The sequence below is a fragment of the Quercus robur genome, chromosome 4 (assembly GCF_932294415.1).
Source record: "Quercus robur chromosome 4, dhQueRobu3.1, whole genome shotgun sequence".
NCBI lineage: Eukaryota > Viridiplantae > Streptophyta > Magnoliopsida > Fagales > Fagaceae > Quercus > Quercus robur.
This window is the reverse complement of record NC_065537.1, coordinates 22034518-22047705: the sequence shown is the minus strand read 5'-3', so window position 1 is coordinate 22047705 and position 13188 is coordinate 22034518.

The window sequence follows — 13188 nt, the reverse complement described above, 5'->3', positions numbered from 1 at the left end:
CGATGGTTGGACAACCAGTTCCTAGATCATCAACATTTTTCTAGATAGTCCTTAGTCTGAATGGACATGTGGACATCAACAATTATGTCTGGTTTATGATGTTACCTTGTCTCTGTTCTTGAATGATTTTTTTTTTTAATTATTATTATTATTATTATTATTATTATTACTGATTCTGCTAGCCTGTTACTGCCATAAAATCTCTTTGTTTAACAAAAAAATAAATAAATGATACATAGCATATTTACTTGATTGCTTCAATTAAATTTCACCAAGAGACTTCTAATATTAATGAGAAACTTCTAATGATATAAAAGAAGATTTACAAAGAGACAATATAACTAACTGCACTATTGAAAGAATTGAATCCACCAGCATTGTAGCTGCTAACAAAGCTTTCTAATGAGTTATGATGTCTTTTTTTTTTTCTTGTCCAAAGAAACTTAAAAATAAAAATCAGGTAGCACAACAATCAGATTCCTTCAGTTGGCTGGTTGGCTCCAGGAGGTTAATAGCAGCCCCTATTTGAAATTCATTGAGAACTTTTCTCAAGCACTTGGCGTACATTCCTTTTAAACCCAAAACAGAGCCACCCATTGAAAGAGCAACCACCACCATTACAAACAACCAAAGAAATATCATACAAAATCACAAAAATGCAACAAGACTATCCCATAGTTTGGTTCTCAACGCAACAAGACTATCAACACTGTTTTACCACGCATCACAAACTACCCGTTGAATTCCAACCGCCCAATAAGCTATCTATCCACTCGTGCCACCAGCAGCACTACCAAAATCTGAGAACTAGATTCGGGTCGAGTAGTGCTCCGTATCTGCGCCGCTGCCCACTTAAAAATGGTCGGAGAAGTCCATGCCCAAAACCCAACTCCGGATACTTGAAGACCACGAGGATTTTGAAATTTTAATGAGGTTATGAGTTTCTATAAAATCTGGGTTTTCAAGTTGCAAGGAGAACCATGATTATGAGAAGGAATAGAGAAATCAATTTGAAAGTCTCTACTTGTGAAATATGGAGGGAAATAGAACGAAAACCAACTCTGGCTTTGGGTTTTTGCTTTATATTTGTGTTTGTGGTTTATTTTTTTATTTTTTTAGCTCCGTTGGACAGAGGAGAGGAGGCATTGGTGCTGGTGTTGTTTCTCCAGGAAAGGGCTTCTGAACAGATCAAGTCTGATGATTTTGGTTTTATTTGAGCTACAATCCTGTGTGATAGAGTGTACTGAATTCTCATTGAATATATGACGTGACAGCTCTGATTGGTGGCATAAATAACCCCTTTTCTACCAACTCCAAACAAAACGTTTTCTCTAATGTTAAACCCCTTAGAAACACTTGAAAATGTTAACATAAGCAAATAGATGTTACTTCTCTAGAACATGATCTAGCAAATAGATATTGACTTAAAGTTAATTTATGAAATATATATATATATATATATATATATATATATATATTTTAAGTCATAATAGTTCAGCTCTCCTAGGAAAAATTCCTGGCTTTGCCATTGACATTATGGTGGCATTATAGTGTTTGGTTCATCTATATGTATAAAAAATTATAGAAATATAAAATTACCAAAAAAAATCACATTACCATAGGAGTTAGAGGTAAGAGAGGGTATGATCTGGTAGTGGGGAGCAAGGATATTAATAACGTACTGGAGGCCGTACCAGTTTGGCCATCGGTACGATATATTTCGGATACCGGTCAATACCGGTGTACTGTTTCGGATTTACCGCTATTTTATATATATGTATGTATGTATGTATGTGTCTATGTATATATATATTATAATAAATATAAAAGTTTACCATAAAACATTTTCTCAATTCAGAACTAATTATTCATGGTTTTAGACTTTAGTATCAATTAAAAAGGAAAAAAAAATAAAAAAATAAAAAAATAAAATAGAAAGTTTAAAAGTTACCATTGCATACTAAGAAAACAAATAATACTAATAAGTTAATGCAAATAAGTTACCATTTTGTCCTAACAAAAATTCAAAAATTACAAAACTTAAATAAATAAATAAAAACTTTTTTCTGTACTAGCCGGTACGCCCGGTATCGGTCGGTATTGCCCGAAATTGGCCGGTACGACCGGTACGAGGCCGGTACAGCCGGTATTTTTTCCAGTACGAAACAGGGGGGGTTGAGTGTACCGGATTGCTGGCCGATACGATATATTCCAGCCATACCGGCCGGTACGATACAGAATCAATAACCTTGGTGGGGAGAAGAGGAAGTCTATTCGGGGATTCTAGCTCAAGCTCTTTTGGGGGAAATGTCCTGCTAGGATGCCATACAACCCAAAAGAATGAAAAATGAGCTGAAATCACTAGGTGCATGCCATAGGAGTTAGTAAGAGAGAATACCCAATCCTTATCCGAATGGAAATGCCATAGAATGCAAGAAAATAAAACAAAACTTCTTTTGTCTAGGAATGGAACGTGGCGCAGCTAGCACAGGGTAATGGTGTTGGATGGGCAGCCAGCAAACTAGTGGGTGGCTTAGGAAGGACACCCACACCAAGCCAAAAGTAGTTAAGGGGTAAAACGGTAAATCTCATCATGGCAGACTGTATAAAAAGGTTTTAGCTATGCACAGTAAACAACAACGAAAAAACAAGGAAGAACAGCAAGAAGCATAGAAATAAGGGAGAAATAGAAAAAGAAAGAAAAACAAAAGAGTAGGAAGTGAAGTGAGAAAAGTAATAGTGTGATAAGACATGCACCGATAGGCTACCCCATTCTCTCCTCTCAATAGCCTACTCTCTAGCAAGCTAAGAGATTAGAGATTGAGTCATTTAGGTCTATTTTTTCAAAGTAGGCAATTTCTATGGTAGGATTTCTATATGAGATTGCCCACATTGGAGATTGGTTCCCTTTTTGGACTTAAATCTGCTAAGGAGCCAAGTTCAGCAGATTAATCCCCTTTCCTCTCTTTTATCATAATCGTTTAAGCGTTAACATTTGTAGAGGGGAAAATTTCTGATGTTCTCAAATAGAATATGGGGTAGCCAAGCCGAAACTCAATAATGGGCCCTTGAAATAAAGCCCAAAGGCTACCGGTGTGGTGTAAGTCCGCCCAAACAAGAGATAGAGGTTGTACCCTAACAAAAAGACAACAATAAAGTCTAATAAACACGTTAGTATTGTTAGTTTGTTATATTATTAGTCTTTTTACAGCATCATATTTCAAATTAGTCCTCTAGCGGTACGGTATTATCTCTAGTGGTAAGGGTGAAATTATACTTAGAGTCCAGCAATCAATGATTAAATAAATTTAGGAAAATGTTCACTCTTGGGGGTCCTTGTGTGTCTTGATCAAGGGAATTTATAGTACTTTCAGCCATCATCACATCAATTGTGAGGGAAAAATTCAATTGTTACAAATACATTATATTCTTCATCATAATAATAAACAATGATTAAAGGCTTCATAGTTACAAATAAAAGAGGAAAAATAGGATGGAATGAAGGAAGAGAAAGATCCCCAGCTCAGTGCAGCAAGTATTAAACTAAGATTTTGGTGAGTGTATAATTATAAGGCATGAATGAGGTGAATGTGGGCTACTTTGAGTGAGTTAGATGGGATTAACACTAAGATTGAAGCTTTTTGTGAGTAATGGGCCGTTTGTGTCTAGTTGGAGGACATTTTTGAGCTGTGGTTGTGTAAAAGGGTGAGGAGAATATCTGAAATTAGACGAGTGTAGGCTGAAGATGATGAATGGTGAGCTTAAGGAAAGCTAAACCATGAGCAAAGTAGTAAACAAACCAAGGGTTTTAGAGCGAGTGGCTGTCCTGGTTAGTTATGGGACGTTTTTGGAGTACGAAGGTGTAAGCAAGGTGGTGAATGTTGGTGTTATGGTGACTATAGGCTGAGAAAGCTTGTGAGTAAGCTCAAGAGAGCTTGGAGAAGCTTAAAGAAAGCAAATAGGGATTGAATTTCTACAGAGTGTAGTCAATAACAGAAATTTTTATAATGGAGCTTTAGAGAAGCATTGATTGACAAGAATCCAAAAATGCATGACTCATCAAGGGTGATGAAATCAAGGTTTAACTTTCCTGAGATTTTGATTAGAAGTAGGAAAATCAACTTTGAGGGGTTGTCTTGCTTCTTTAGGTAATGATGGGATTTTAGAACTTTTTGCATTAAGTGCCAAGATTTTCGGGGCTGAGCTTAATTATTGTGTATCAAGAATGAATCCTAATGTTGCAAACTGAGATTTGGTCCCCCAAGAAGTAAGATTTCAACACCCCAAGCCATGTGTTAAGTTCTAGTCTACTTCAAGAGGTTCCGCTGGAGATCCCTTTATGCCTTCCAAACCACATGTTCCCAAATTTTCTCCTTTAGGATTCATAGGCTTGGTACATGAATCATGTCTTGATCGTTTTTAACATTTATAGCATCAATTTGTTGAAGTTTGGATAATTTGGTTTCAGCTCCCTTTCCGCTAGAGGTGCAGTTTTGAGGAAGATCATGGAGTCTTTTCATCCTTTAGACTTTAATTGATATGACAGTCCTTGGGCACTGTTCACGTCAGGTAGAGGGTGGCAGAAAATTGATGGGACAGCCCTTAGTCCATTCTCAAAGGCTTGGTTCCCTTGTATGAGTCTCTAGTTGCCTTTTGGTTAGCTGCTTGTGTTTTTTGCTTGGGCTTGCTCACATGGGCTGGGTTGTGCGCACATGTTGCTATGGGCTTTCATTCCTCATGAATTTTATTAGTAAATGTTTTTGGATTTTTCATAAATACTTGCAATGGGCTTTTGAGTAGTTACTTGTAATGTTTGAAACAATAGGATAAGTTTCAAAATACTTTTGTAAATACTATTTACTTTGATGAATTCCATGTTGCAATAATATTCATGGTTTCTAATAATCGCATCATAACTTAAATGATGAGCTTGTGGGCTTGAATGTTTACCATGAGTGTCAAAGGTGTATATTATGGATGTCGCGATGCAAATGATTTTCATGTATTTCATGGGTTTATAAAAATAAATATATGTCATGGGTCTAACAATCATAACTTTCCATGAGCTTTTACAAGATGATTGCCATGAGTTTTGAGAATAGATAATTCATAAATTCCATGAGCTTGTAATATTGTAATAATATGTTTAAGAATAATTATGATATAGTATTTTGCCGAGTATTTAATGACCTTGGGCTTTTGATAGAATAGTGCCAAGTAGTTAGCTTGGGCTTTTAATAGTGCCAATGCAAGTTGGGCTTTTGATATCGCCAATGAGAATTGGGCTTTGATATTGCCAATGAAAATTGGGTTTTAAATAGTGTCAACGTAAGTTGGGCTTTTGATATTGCCAATGAGAATTGGGTTTTGATGTTGCCAATAAAAATTGGGCTTTGATATTGCCAATGAGAATTGGGTTTTGATGTTGCCAATGAAAATGTGTTTTGATGTTGCCAATGAGAATTGGGTTTTGGATAAATAAATTTCCATGTGTTTAAATCATAGGCTATGATCATGGATTTGAATTCCATTGATAAAATTGTTTTGCCATGGACTTCAATCATGGAATTCTTAAATATTGCCAAATATAAGTATTCTTGGGCTTTAAATAGAACATGATAATAAAATTGGATAAAATATGAGTTTTGGGGCTTTTTGTGATAGTTTATATCATAACCCAATTTAGATAATGAGATATGAAATATTTGTGATTAACATAATAATAGAGTAAAAAATATTTGGAAAAACCCAATAACTTATTAGTGGTGTTTGAAAATAAATAGGTAGTACCCAAATAAAATTAGATGAAAAAAAAAAAAAAAAAGGTACCCTATCATTTAGCCCCCCAAGTCACGTGTGATCAAGTTATTAGTAATACTATATTTTTTGAAAGAAAAATATTAGGATCACACGTGTGAGTTTTTTTTTTTTTTTTTTTTTTTTTTTTTTTTAATGTTGGCCTATTATAGATAATGAGATAGGAAATATTTGTGGGCTAATGAGAAATATTCATGGAGGTCCAAAATAATATATGGGTGATATTTTGGTATTTTTGGTGAATAAATAAAAGTGATTAAATAGGATTAGAGCATGTGGCTTGAGTGAAAAAATTGTACCTCAACCTTTAGCCCTCTAAATATGTGTGATCAGCTTGCCTTTGGTCACATATGTGAGTTTGAATGAGTCCATAAGCCTATGTTGCATGGGTTGAAAGAGAGAGAGAGATGGTGAGCTTGAAAGAGAGAGCTTCTTCCTTTTTTCTAAGACTATAAGAACCCTTTTATCTCATTCCAAACTTCTTCCATTCTCCTTTTCTGATTCAACTCTTTTAGATTGATTTTTTATTTTGCATTTGTAGTTGATAAAGAGATTTTAGTTGTTGGTGGAATTGGAGTTGCTGGCAAGGTGATACGAGTCCTTCAATAGTAATTGAGAAGGATAATCCAATTAGTGTACCTCTAAAGTGGGTGCTACGAAGAGATATTCTAGTGACGAAACTGTATGGGCTCTAGCCGTTACTGATGTTTTGTATCCAGTGATTAAGAGCTTCTACCAGCCCCCATTCACTTTTTGGGTCTTTGTGGGCCCATTATTAATTGGCCTAATTGAATAAGCTGAAAGATTGATAATAAAGTGTCTTGTTGATCCCTTCATAAAGCCAATATCATTGGTGATGTGATATTGTTCCGCTATAAGATTGTATTCCATAATCTGATGTGCCACTGGAGTCTAGAGATGCTGAATTTAATAGTTGTCTAGTTCATAGAGGAGATATCCAGACACTGTGGTGGAAGCCCCCAAGTCTAATCTAGTGAGAATTCTAGCCATGATGAATCTAGACTCTCCAATGATGGTTATTTAGATCAAACTGTTACTTTTGTTAACCGAACTATTGGTTCCATAGGTCCGACTATCATGATGAAGCAATTTAGGGGAAGACCATTGCCGGTAGGACGAAGATTTATGAACCTATGGAAGAGGTTTCTTCAAGAACACCTTATCTTCTTACATCCTTTCTTTCCTTTCTTGTCTTCATTCACGGCCTTGCATTTCTTTGACCTTATGGTTCCAACAACTTGGTGATAATAACAAGACATAGCCGAGGAAGTATGATGATGAATTTGAGGTTACGGATACAGACTTTATGCCCCTTCCCTTTTTCTTATCATGAATATTTACTGTTGATGCATTTTCACTTTAGGTTTTGCTGTCAAAGACATAATGGCAATTGACAAAAGCCTTACTAATTCTGTTATGGCTGGAGAGACTGCTTTTGAAGAGTTCCAACCATGATTCTGCCATATCTTCACGATGTTCCTTAAAATAAAAGAATCTCCAAGTATGATCTAAAATTGCTCATATTGCTAGAAGGAATTATGTCTTGATACTGTTCATTTGCTCTTTTGTTGTTATCGTTGGATATTTAACTATGGTTTCTTACTTCATGGTGGTGCAGGGAAAATTTGTTGTCATTGCTCTTGAAAAAATTGTTCGTCAAGGGTATTTGGAGATATTGGAAAGAAACATTCTAGCTTCATGGTTGGATGCGAGATCGGTGTTGTTGTGAGAGGACTATTGCTCTAGCTGTAGTCATATTTATTGTGTCACTGAATCATGTACTGTTCGTGATGATGGAGATAGCTGATCTGAGGAGAATACTGTGTTGATGGTGGCTGAACTTTATCCTTTGATCAGAGGGATGAGATCATGTGTCTTTCAACGGTGTTTCCCCTCTAGTGGAGATCTTTGGCAATGGCTTTGTTGGAGTAGATTCTTATATTTTCTTAGGTGTATCTTTTTTCTTTTCAAAAATTTACTTTTGTGATATATTGTGATGTAATGTAATGTAACGTAGTCACTATGTAATGTGAAGTATGTTGTAAGCTTATATAGCCGTAAATGTTGTATTATATGTGATGTTTTGAAAATTGGTTCAATCATATATGTTGTTTTTTTTTTTTTTTGGAAATGACTTGAAGCTGGTTCAAACTTATAGGCTATATTTTCTTTAATCATAAATTTCTTTTGCCAAGATATTTTGATGATAAAGGCTATCTTCAATTTTGAATATGTAAAGGTTTGAAATATGAAAAGTGTTTTGATCATTGAAAGATTGATATGATTGAGCCAAAATATAGTCATGGAGGTTGAACAATTTATTTTGAAAATGTCAAGTTGCAAAAGGTTTGTCCTTGCAAGTAAGTTTGAAAAACAAATATCTATGTAAAAATGTATCTTAAAATATTTATAGTTTTAAAATAAATGTAAGATATTCGTGTTTTAGAGTAAGGATAATGCTTACTCTCTATTTCCAAAGCATTTTGCAGAAAATATGATTATTGAGTTAAGTATGACATAGCTCCAGCCATTTGCCATTGATAGGTTTCATGAGATTCTCCCCTTCCGCCATGGTACAGCTTTGATGGCGATAATAAAGCTTCTTTGATGACCTCCAATCTACTTGGCTCAGTGGATGATTTAGAAAAAAACTTTCTTTTATTGATTGGAACAAGATTGGTGATTCCAACAACAAGGAGTCATTGAATTTCTTGGATGATTCGGGCTTATATATTGGGATGAAAAATTCTTATGGGTTTTATGCCTACAAAATAAAAGCCCAATATTTAAAAAACATGATGATTACTGTAATAAATAATATGTTTTGTATAATGATTGCAATAATGTTTGAGATAAAGTAACATATATTTAACGTGATAGGTTTGATTGAATGATGTATATGATATAATATTAAAGTCATTTGTATTAAGTGGTATAGTGCTAGTAGAGCAACATATATTCAATACAAATTTAAAGATAGTGACGTGGTGACTTATCTTTGAAAGTTCATGGCTCCAACCGTATATCAGTGAACTTATGGCAGTCTAGCAGTGTAATGACATGAGTATTGCAGTGGAAAGTCCATAGGTCATGATAAATCTCTCTATGGGTTGACATTGAGAGCATGTATCACCAAGTTAGGATCTAAATTGAGCATCATGTTGTACTTCTAAGCAAAGATATCAATGTAATCACTATGTGAAGTGAAGTATGCGTGGGGCTACCATGGCTTCAATGGCAACAAAGCTTCTTTAGGGGATGACCGCCAATCTACTTGGTTCAGCGATTGGTACAAGAAGGATTTCCTTTAGTGATTAGGATAATATTGATGATTTTAGTTGCAAGGAGTTATGATTAGGGATTTTATGCCTACAAAATAGACAAATTCCAAGATATAAGAAGCATAACAATGGTTGAAACAAACAATATGTTTCACATAACAATTTTCGATCAATGGTTGCAATAATGGTAAAGATAAAGTAATATACATTTAACGTGATAGTTTTAATTGAGTGATGAATGTGATTAATATTAAAGTAATTTGTACTGAATGATATGAGCATAGTAGTGTAACATATACTCAATATAAATTTAAAGATAGCGATGTAATAACTTATCTTGAAAGTTCATGGCTCCAGCCATATATCAGTGAACTAATGGTAGTCTAGCAGCACGACGACATGAGTACAACGATGGAGAGTCCATATGCCATGATAAGTCTTTCCATGGTTTGACATTGAGAGCATGTATCACCAAATAAGGATCTGAATTGAGCGTCATATCGTACTCCAATGCAAGGACATCAATGCATTCTTTGTTAGATGGAGAAGATAGGTTGGGTACTGCTGGAAGTTCCTTGAATGGTTCAGCTATACTACTGAACAAGAATTCTTCTTCCATTAGATGTGTTCTCTTCTGGATATAGCGGTAAGTTTTGTACTAGCTTCATTTGACTTAGTACCCTTCTATTTGAGGCAACTAAGCCTCATGCGTCATCATGAGTAACAATACATACTTCCATTTCATAGCCAAGTTTATTTACATTGTGGCTGTGATTTGTTGCTGGATGCTTCCTCGTGCTTTCCTTTCTTTTGGATTAAAAAAAATGCTTTTAAACTTATTTTGGGTTCATTCTTGATTGGTTCAAAACTACCGCTGCCTCATGCATCACTCATGATGGTGAGATGAAGTTGGCTGAGCTTGTGGTGAAGATTGCAAATTTAGAGAAAGCAATTGTAGCAAAGTCAGAGAAAGCAATTGTAGCAAAGTCAGTGAAACTATCCATTTTGACAAGTCAAAAGAATTCCATCATGTTGCCCTTACCCACCAACGGTGGCTCGTCCTCCATAGAAACCTTTGGTGGCTTATTGGATTAGGCTACTCATGCTTTAGTTAATTTCTCTAGTGGACAACTTTGTTGGGATATAATATATATTTTGAGACTTTCTTAGTTATAAAGACTTCTTTCCCCCTTTCTTTTTGTAATAGAAGAAAAAAAAAAAAAAAAAAAACTTCTAGGTGCTATTACTACTCATGTATGCAAAACTGTTTAGCTATATATATATATAAACTTATTTAGTTATAATTTGTCTAGTTGTAAGTGTTGTTGTTATTTGTACAAAAGGTCATTCAATTGTGGAGACCAACATCTCATGTGAAAGAAGGACTACTCAACTATGGACATTGTCTTGTAAAAGGGTTCATACCTAAAAGAAGTTTTTTTTTTTTTTTTTTTTTTTTTTTTTTTTTTTTGCATGAAAGCTAATCTTTCTGCATAACATTAACTTTTTCTGCATAAAAGAAAACTTTCTGCATAACAGAAAACTTTCTGCATAATTTTTCTGCATAACAGAAAATTTTCTACATAATAGAAATTTTTCTGCATAACAGAAAAATTTTCTGCATAAAATAATTTTCTGCATAAGAAGATTTTCCACATAAATGAATTTTCTGCATAAACGAATTTTATGCATAAAAGGGTTTTTTCTGCATAAAAGGATTTTCTGCATAGAAGAATTTTCTGCATAAAAGAATTTTCTACATAAAAGGGATTTTTCTGCATAAAAGGGCTGCCCAATGTTACTTTTTTATGCGTGCAAAAGGTTATTCAATTGGTAGGTGCCAAAATCTCATTTGAAAGAAGGACTAGTCAACTATGGACATTGCCTTGTAAAAGGGTTCATGCCTAAAGAAACTTTCTGCATAAAGAGGGTTGTCCAATGTTACTTTTTTATGTGTACACATGACTTTTCTCACTGTTCATGTGGGGATATTGCACTGTACATAGCAGGGGACACTTCTAGCCATAGTTGTAGTGCCCCTTTTTTTGCAAAAATGATTTTTTGAGCCCAAAAGGGAGCGGAAAAAATGTTTTGTCATCAAATAGTGTTTATTCATCTATGTATATGTATACTAACATCCGTATACACATCATTACCCTTTTCTTTTAGCCATTCACATGCAAATATTGTACTTTTCATGGCAAAGGACACCTCCAGCCGTAGCTACTGGATTCCCTTTTTTTTTTTTTTTTTTTTTTTTGCATAAAACCATTTTTGAGCCAAAGGCAAAGTAAAAAGTTTTGTGATTTTGAAAGAAAAAAAAAGTGTCCATTCTTCTATGCATGTATATAAACATACATATGTGCATTGTTATCTTTTTCTTTTTGACTAACCATGTGTAAATATTGTACTGTTCACCTTGAAGACACCCTTTTTTTTTTTTTTTTTTTTTTAATTTTGTTTCTTTTTTGAAGGAAAGAAAATAGAGTGTTTACTTGTATATTCATACGTGTATATATATATATATATACATATGTATATATACTTATAAATATATACATAATGTTAGCTTTGTAGAGGCTACAGCAAGGCAGTAAAGGCTGCTCTTCTAAAATTTGGCATCAAGTGCAGCTGTAGAGTACTAACTTTGTACCGCCGAGCTAACAACATGTTGACTTGCTTCTTGTTGGCTTTTATGCAACCTCGAGGGCACGATAGACTTTCACTATGGTTGGCTCCCGAATGGAGTCGCCAAAATGTTGAGACGAAAATTTCTGATGTTTCCAAATAGAACATGGGGTAGTCAAGCCAAAACTCAACGATGGGGCATTGAAATAAAGCCCAAAGGCTATCGGTGTGGTGCAAGTCCGCCCAAGCAAGAGATAGAGGCTACACCCTAACAAGAAGACAACTATAAAGCCCAATAAACACGTTTGTATTGTTAGTTTGTTATATTATTAGTCTTTTTACGGCGTCATAGTTCAAATCAGTCCTCTAGCGGTACGGTATTATCTCTAGTGGTAGAGGTGAAATTATACTTAGACTCCAGCAGTCAATGATTAAATAAATTTAGGAAAATGTTCACTCCTAGGGGTCCTTGTGTGTCTTGGTCAAGAGAATTTATAGTACTTTCAACCGTCATTACATCAATTGTGAGGGAAAAATTCAATTGTTACAAATACATTATATTCTTCATCATAATAATAAACAATGATTAAAGGCTCCATAGTTACAAATAAAAGAAGAAAAATAAGATGGAATGAAGGGAGAGAAAGATCCCTAGCTCAGTGCAACAAGTATTAAACTAAGATTTTGGTGAATGTATAATTATAAGGCATGAATGAGGTGAATGTGGGCTATTTTGAGTGAGTGAGATGGGATTAATTACTGAGATTGAAGCTTTTTGTGAGTAATGGACTGTTTGTGTCTAGTTGGAGGACATTTTTAAGCTGTGGTTGTGTAGAGGGGTGAGGAGAATATCTGAAATTAGAAGAGTGTAGGTTGAAGATGATGAGTGGTGAGCTTAAGGAAAGCTAAACCACAAGCAAAGTAGTAAACAAACCAAGGGTTTCAGAGGGAGTGGCTGTCCTAGTGAGTTATGAGACATTTTTGGAGTAGGAAGGTGTAAGCAAGGTGGTAAATGTTGGTGTTATAGTGGCTATAGGCTGAGAAAGGTTGTGAGTGAGTTCAAGAGAGTTTGGGGAAGCTTAAAGAAAGCAAATAGGGATTGAATTTCTGCAGAGTGTAGTCAATGACAAAAATTTTCTAGAGAGGCTTCCTCCTCCAGTGGGCTTAGGTGTGTATGTTTTTATAATGGAGCTTTAGAGAAGTATTGATTGACAAGAATCCAAAAATGCATGACTCATCAAGGGTGATGAAATCAAGGTTTAACTTTCCTAAGATTTTAATCAGAAGTAGGAAAATCCACTTTGAGGGGTTGTCTTGCTTCTTTGGGTAATGATGGAATTTTAGAGCTTTTTTCATCAAGTAACAAGATTTTCGGGGCTGAGCTTAATTATTGTGTATCAAGAATGAATCCTAATGCTGAAAACTGAGATTTGGTCCCCTA